The following is an 8,848-nucleotide window of genomic DNA, read 5'->3' on the forward strand; positions in this document are numbered from 1 at the left end:
ATTGTTAGGAGCATGAGCCATCCATCCAAGGATTGGATGCTTTTAAGTTCCAAATGAGATTACAAAATGGATTTTTGCATCTCATTTTCCTTCTCCTTTCTCCTATTGAATTATAAACTAAAAACTATAAAACTTACTTACAAAACAAAACAGCTTTCAAACTAAGAAATAAGAAGAGAGAATTGTGTTTTTTATTAAGGGCAGAAGTTCTTGGCTATTTTTCTCTGGAAGAAGTGTTTTAGAACTTTTTTTAAATGAAGGAAATGCATTCCTACTTATTGAGTTCCCTGCCACCGCTGAGCTTCTTGTTTGCACCGCTCAGCAGGTGGCCAAACCCTTCAACATGGGTTTGGTCACTTGGTCAAGTAGCTTGGTCACCTCCTTAAGCTTGACTCACCAAGGCTAGTTGTGATCTATAGGACCAGCTATGGTGAGCTACTCCTGAAAAGTCTATGGTGGGCTACTTGAAGTGAGGTCATGCATGACTTCATGGTTTCTTGATGGCTAAGTTAATTCTGGTGCACACCGCTGAGCACACATGTGGCACCGCTAAGCTGCCTGCTTGAGCAGCTTTAACCGCGTTGACTGAGACGTGGCTTGGTGCTTGCTGACCTGGTCAGGTGTCTGGTTCACCGCTGAGCACACATGTGGCACCACTGAGCTGCCTACTTGAGTAGCTTGGGCGTGTGCCAGGCTTGTCTCTGACCGTGCCAAGCTTGTGTTCTGACTGTGTCAGGCTTGTCTGGTGCAAGGCTGAGCGGTCAAGCAGGTCCGCTAAGCTGCCTGCTTGAGCAACTTGGTTTGTGCCAGGTTGGGTCTGACCGTGCCAGGCTGTTGTCCAGGTCAGCTCAGCGTAGCTTGGTCCACGCTAAGCTGCTTGCTTGAGCACCTTGAGTTTGACTTCTTTTTCTTTTTGGACCATGAGTCTTTATTCTCTTTTCTTTTTATTTCTAAATCCTACAAAACACATTAAAAAGAAATACAAACACAAATATACAAGATTGTTATATTTTATCCAAAAAGTATTATTTTTAAGTTGGTTTTTCTCAATTATGCTTAAGATAAGTGCCATAAAAGTGTATAAAACTTTGGTATGTTTGGCACTTATCAAGATTGAGAAAAATCATGAAAAGTTACACAAAATGGTCAAGAAAAGAATGAGGAAAGGAAGGAAAAGAAGAGAGGTGAAAAGGTTCAAAAGAGACATAAATTTAAAATGATAAATTATTTTGCTCTCTTTTACTTGAAAAGTGTCTTTGAATATCTTGAAGATACAAAGTATGAGTACATTTCTATTAGGCAATTCCTTGCGGTTCGAGATAACTCTATACTATACTACAATTGAATGTTGAAGGAGATGCAAATGTAAAATAGTAAAATGTTAACTTATAAATTTAATTTGTTGACAAAGAAAGAAATCTTGAATCAAAGTGCAATTTAATTCATAAATTGTATCTTTGTGAAAAGGAAAAAAATACACTGTTATAATAAGCGATCTAACTACTAACTTTTACTTTCTGTCATTTACTTTCCGCAACTAACATTTATTTTCTGTCATTTACATTTTCGCAACTAACATTTAATTATTGTTTTATTATTTATTTTTTATACCAACCATTCGAAAGAAGTGATATGGTCAAATTATATCTTTATTATTTTATTTATTTGTTCTTTACCAGCATTCTATAAGGAAGTAGTTTGGTTAATAAAGGAAAATGAAAATAAATATCACTCATTATCACTTGTGTTAAATTGCTATATTTATACTATTATATCAGCGTTAGAATTTATTTCAACAAAACCGAGATGGTATGAAATTGTTAATAATTCAATAAAGCTAAGTTTTTTATTAAAGGAACATTCTTGAAAGCATTATACTAGTGTTGTGATTTATTCCAACAAAGCCGAGATGACGAGCAAAGAATCGACCTATCATTAATAAGAAATCAGACACTTGCACTTTAATAAGCTAGCAACTTAACTCTTTCAACAATATCCACGATCGCAATGTATGAATGTTTTGCTTATTTCATCCATCCTTACACCAATATTCTCCCAATAAAGTATTCGGAAATAACCTAGAGTACAGGTCCCATAACAAGCCAATTTGAATCACCAAAAATTATTCATCGTAAGGATATATGATCGATCTCTTGTGAAGAACTATCCATTTCAGGACGGTGTCGTATCAAATACTTTTCTAGGCATCCCTCTCATTGATCCTGATTGTAAAGAGGGATTGCCAGAGATTGTCTAGTTTGCGTTGTGAGAACTATCCAATCCAACATAATACCTCATCTAGGAATACAAGGGCCTCATCTCACCTAGACTCGCCCTCAAGACTTTGCTGACGAATCACCGCCATCGTCGTCCCTTTCAACATCACGGGGTTCGTTCGTCTCCCGTAATTTTCCTCTCCACTACTTTGTTATTCATAATGAGTATGCACACTAACTGAGGTTAGCCGATTAAATCTTTTAGTAATTCTTTTATATCGATCGACCCATCCTATGACATCTCCCAAAGGAATGTTTCTTTTGGGACATGATCTTACGTTATCCTACCACTACGAACCATCGCTGAAATATCCTGGACAACCACATGGACAAGCCTTTTACGGTCAGACGATCTCGCTATGTGGTATCATGTAATCCTTTTTAGGCAGCCTTGCTCACGATGTCATCATCGAAGTCCTTGCCCGAATAAGGCGCAAGAACAAAGGTAACTGTATAAGTTCATTGATTTGGGCAACGAGCTCCTCGTTCGAGTCATGATCTCTCCCAATTATTAAATATACTTCTCACCCAAGTTAGGGTTATTGTCTAAGCAATCAACCAATCAAAAGAAATAAAAATCATTGCATGTCTCTAAAATAACTCGTAACAAATAAAATTCAAATTGTATAGGATAATATATTGCAACTATATTATCTATATAAATATAATGACTTCTTTATGCATTATAGTATCGTATGAAGTTATAAGGACTTTTTTAGCATATTTCTTGAATTATTATATTTTATTTTAGGTTGTTGCCCATTGTGTATAAATATATGAATGTATTTTTAAATTCATGTACAATATAAGTAAATATTATTTTACTTGATTGTGTGTTTACCTAATAATAATAACTACTAACAAATAAAATTAAAAAATGATTACTATTCTTAATAACTACTAACAAAATATGTTTCCTATTGTTACTATTATGCAATAGTAACATTGCAGTATTAGAATCAAATGTAAACTCTATAAAATATATTCATAATGAACATAACCTAAATTAAGGAATCAGTAATAATTTAAACAAAAGTGTAAATCATATATGTGTTACAATGCATATAACTTTGTATATCTTTTCATTTTTTTTAATAGAATAAATGTAGAAGAATCAATGGCATCATCATAACTACATTTTTCTTAATCCAAATATTGTTTTTTTCTTATAAGGGTCAATGTTACATTGTGATTTTTGTAGAGGCTTTACTACAACAACAAAATGACATTAAAAAAATTGAAGTCTAATTTCTATAATTTGGAAGAATATTATCATCAATTGATGCAATATTATTATCTTTATCACAATTCCACTTTCCAGAAACTTCAATAAAAATAATAATAATATTATCTTTATTTTAGATTGAGACTCATTATGTTTTATACTATGTAATTTATATTTTTAATATTACGAATTCATTCAATCTACTATTTGCAATTACTATATTTCCATGAATTGTTTGGTTTATTATTAATTGACCATTTGAAATTAATAGATAACACAAATCTTCTTTAAAATAACTCGTAATAAATAAAATTCAAATTGTATAGGATAATATATCGGAACTATATTACATATACAAATATAATGACTTCTTTATGCATTATAGTACCATATGAAGTTATAAGGACTTTTTTAGCATATTTCTTGAATGATTATGGTTTATTTTAGGTTGCTGCCCGTTGTGTATAAATAATTGAATGTATTTTTAAATTCATGTACAATATAAGTAAACATTATTTGATTTGATCGTGTGTTTACCTAATAATAATAACTACTAACAAATAAAATTAAAAAACGGTTACTATTCTTAATAACTACTAACAAAATATGTTTCCTATTGTTACTATTTTTCGTAACATTCCAGCCCTGTAATATACTCAGCACGCCACTCATTCAGCTTAAATACTCCCTGCAGTATTTTATTCTCCTCCAATAGGAGCCTTCCGTGACTCGAACCCATGACCTCAAGGATAAATATTCACTATACTATTGAGTCGCTACCATTAGCTTAATGGTAGCGACTCAGTGATATAGTGATTATTTATCCATGAGGTTAGGGGTGTTCGCAATCCATTCGGATCGGTTTTTAGGCAAAAAATCATCCGATCCAAACGCGTAATTAGTATGCGGTCCGGTCCATTTATATTAAGATGTCCGATCCAATCCGGTCCAAATTTTATATGCGGTTTCGGTCTGATTTGGATCGATCTTTTTTTAGATATTAACATATAGATCCTTTCAATTTCAGCCTTCAACACCAACAAGGCAGCAACCAGAATAATGAAGAAAAGTTTGATTATTTTAGTAGTAAGATTAGAAACATCAATATAGTCTAATGATTCATTTTTAACAATTCCATGATCCAATCAATCAAAAAACAAAACAAAAAAAAAGCAATGCAATAACAAAATACTGCAGAGAGTATTTAATGGTAGCGACTCAGCGGTATAGGAACTATTTATCCCTGAGGTCACAGGTTCGAGTCGCGAAAGGCTCATATGGGAGGAGAATAAAATACTGTAGGGAGTATTTAAGCTGACACACTCAGTATATTCATGGGTCTGGGAGGTCGCATGTCAGAACTAGGGTGTTACAACAATAGTAACATTGCAATATTAGAATCAAATCTAAACTCTAAAATATATATCCATAATGAACATAGCCTAAATTAAGGAATCAGAAATAATTCAGACAAAATATAAATCAAATATTGTTACAATGCATACAATTTTGTATATCTTATAATTACTTTTAATAGAATAAATGTAGAAGAATCAATTGAATTATCAAAAAATATTGTTTTTTTCTTATAAGGGTCAATGTTACATTGAGATTTTTTAGAGGCTTTACTACAAAAAAAAAATTACATTAATAAAATTGAAGTTTAATTTCTATAATTTGTAAAGAATATTATCATCAATGGATGCAATACTATTATCTTTATCACAATTCCACTTTTCAGCAACTTCAATACAAATAATAATAATATTTTCTTTATTTTAGATTGGGACTCATTATGTTTTATACTATGTAATTTATATTTTTAATATTACTAATTCATACAATCATAAATATGAATATTTATAATTAAATTTAATTTCAATAACATTAATAAATCAATGTTAACGTATAGAAGTTATTATTATTTTTTATATTATTTTTTCTAATATAAACTGTAACTTTTATAATATACATTTTTGACTTGATATTTTTCATTGTTTGACTTTAGTTTATTCATCTATGTTATTGAAGTTTTATTTCTGTTATTTACAAAACATATTTGTTATGATCTATACACATTTATTATAAGTTATTTTAAAGTTAAACAACAAATGGTTATAAATTTATATTTATAATGAGTATTGTCTAATATTAAGAAATCGAAAATAACCTTGATCGAAATTGTATTAATACTTAGCCATTTTTCTAAGGTTACTATTCTATTTTTTGTGGTTGTTTTACTTGGATAGAGATAGAAAAAAGAACTTGCTATATTTTGTAGTGTTCTATTTGAAGATGAAGACATGAATCTTTATAAATACACATTATTATTATTATTTAATTCTAAAAGAACTGCAAACAAATAAAATTAAAAATCAATTACTATTATTACTATTCTTAATAACTACTAACAAATATATGAGGAGGGAGAATTATTAAAATTATTTTTATGTTATATTTCTTATTGTTACTATTTTAATAATATAATAGTGACCTTATAATATTAGAATCAAATCTAAACTCTAAACAAAATATATCCATAAAGACCATTATCGAAATTAAGGAATACAAATTTGTTATGAGTTATACATATTTCATATTACTTATTTTAGAATTAAACAATAAATGGTTATAAATTTATATTTATAATGAACATTGCCTAAAATTAAGGAATGAAAATAACCTTATTGTTACACATAGCATCAAATTTTCTTAATTAATATAGTTACAATGTAATGAGTGTACTTTAATATTATATAATGTAATGATTGCGCTTTCACTTTTCTTAATGTAATGACTACATTGTAACCGTAAAATTCTACAAATATATGTTATGTATGTTGATTAAGAAACATTATAACATTTTAATCTTAATGTGTAACATGTATTGAGACATGACATATATTTGCTATACTTTAGTGTATTAATTCAATTGTTACTCTTTAATGTTTCTTACACTTAATGATGATGTTATAATTTTTTCCTTTTTTTTAATTTGTAACAAACTATGGGGTAAAATTAGTGTGAATAAGATTCAAATTTCAAAATCGGGAAAATATTATCAATATCATTGCTCTTGTTACGTCAAAATTTATTATATTTTAAGTCATGTGAAACATATACTCATGTCACGCTTACCAATGTATAACCAATGTCTACCGTTGCTCTTCCTTTGCATAGGGTGACATATAACTATTGATGACTTCTATATCAATTCATGTTACACATTTATATCAGATATTGAGCTATGAAGTTGAACCCATAAATTGAATTGACATTGCTATTGACATCTCTTTTTGTTTCATTTTTTTAGCCAATATGACATTCGTAGTAATGTAATCTAAAAAATATAAATACAGAGGTTAATCGTAATGCAATATCAGTTTTGATTACTAATACATTATTATAGAAGGTCATAACCCACAAATTTATATAGTGCAATATCAATATCCATTAAACAATCATAAAAAATAGTAATCCTACCAAATTAAAAATATTTGAATAATAAGATAAGTCTAAATATTTTATTTTTTAGTAATGATATTTTAGTATAGAAATACACAATTTTGGCATATTTACAATATTATCACCTCTTTTATATAAAATAGGAATTTTTATTTGATCTCGAGTTGTCTACCCTATCTTTAGTCATATCAAATATGTCTTAAAATAATATTAATAAAATAAAGATTACATGACCATTCAATTATATGTTTGAATAAAATAATTTTTGATCATCTCTTGTCCAAGTTTTCTTTAAATTTTGTAGGAAAACATACCAAAAAAATTAATAAAAGATGGCCAAGAATTCATACCAAATCACAAGACAAAAACATAAAAACAATTGCTCAAAACAAAGAAGCTAAGCATGGCATGCTATGTGCTTAGCTTGTAGCAAAAACGATTGCTTCAACTTAAAGAAAGGTACATTACCTTACCTTGAAGAAATCCAAGCTGGGTGTAACAAGCAAAATGAATAACTTAAAAGCTTACCTTGCTTTGCAGAAATCATGGTAAAAGTGTCAAGTAACCAGCCAAAATAATTCAAAAACCATAGAAAAAAGGTTGCTTCGGCTTAAAGAAATGTAGGTTACCTTATTTTGAAGAAATCTAGGGGGAACGTAAGCATGGATAAAGAAGAGTTTAGCTCCCAACTAGCCACAAAAAACCCCAGCATGAAGAAAGCTAGACCAATTCACCAAGCAACTTGCCATTCCTTTACCTGAAGACCAAGCACGTTACCTCATGCATGACCTAAGCTATGACAAGCAAGTAGGAGGTGTCACTTTGCATGGAGCATAGCCCACAATAGGCTGGCCACTAGGGGTGGCAAGCTGCTGACCCACCAGCTTTGGGAGGGCCAAACAGCCCCAAGCATCCAGCTGGGCGGTTTTCAACTTTGCATATAAAAGGAAGCTCATTTCTCCACCATTGTACACACCACTTTCTTCTCATTTCTGGTTCTACTCTTTCTTAGGCTATTCTTAGGCTTTTATTTCATAGAAATTCAAAGGGAATGAGGTGCAAAAACATGATTTTGTAACCTTATTTGGAACCAAAAGCATTCAATCTTTGAATGGATGGCTAATTGTTGGGGATGTTTGAAACATATTATTATATGAAGTCCCACATTGCCTAGAATTAGAATAGAGTATAATATCAATGTTATATATTGGACTCAAGTCTCTTGTTATAATGTGCACCAGATATAAGCACCTAATAGAAACACCCCATGGGCAGGTGGGCCCATGGGTGTGCTAGGGTTTGTAATCCTTATTCTCTAATAATATCTTGGTAGCCGCTCAGCGCTCCCGGGGACGTAGGCACAATTGGCCGAACCCCGTTAACAAATTCTCTTGTTTCTTCTCTTATATTTATTCTATGCACATTATTTGATTGCTTGTGGCCAACGCTGCGCAACGATCGCTTCCGCTGCACCAACAATTGGTATCAGAGGGCGGGTGTGAGACGTCATAGTGAAAGATATTAATTGTTAGCAGATCCACAAAAACACAAGGGCGATGACTGACTTTGATGTAGGGTGTGACATGGGCATTGACTTTGATGCAAGTTGTAAAACGAGCATTGGTAGAGATGCAGAGGTGTGACATGGGCATTGGCTTGGATGCAAGGATGTGACATAGACATTAGTTAGCATTGACGCAGGGTGTATGCTGTGGGTATACTCCTTATGGTGGAGTATGATAGTTCTTTTGAACTAGGATTGTCGGAGTAGACAATGGTGGTAGCGGTTGAGGCTTTCCAAGGAAGCTCCAAGATTCAGTTTGACTGAGTATTGAAGAGGGCGATTGTTGGTGAACTTTTGCATAGAGGTTCCAATATATCG

This window comes from Lupinus angustifolius, chromosome LG13, assembly GCF_001865875.1.
Source record: "Lupinus angustifolius cultivar Tanjil chromosome LG13, LupAngTanjil_v1.0, whole genome shotgun sequence".
NCBI classification, from domain to species: domain Eukaryota; kingdom Viridiplantae; phylum Streptophyta; class Magnoliopsida; order Fabales; family Fabaceae; genus Lupinus; species Lupinus angustifolius.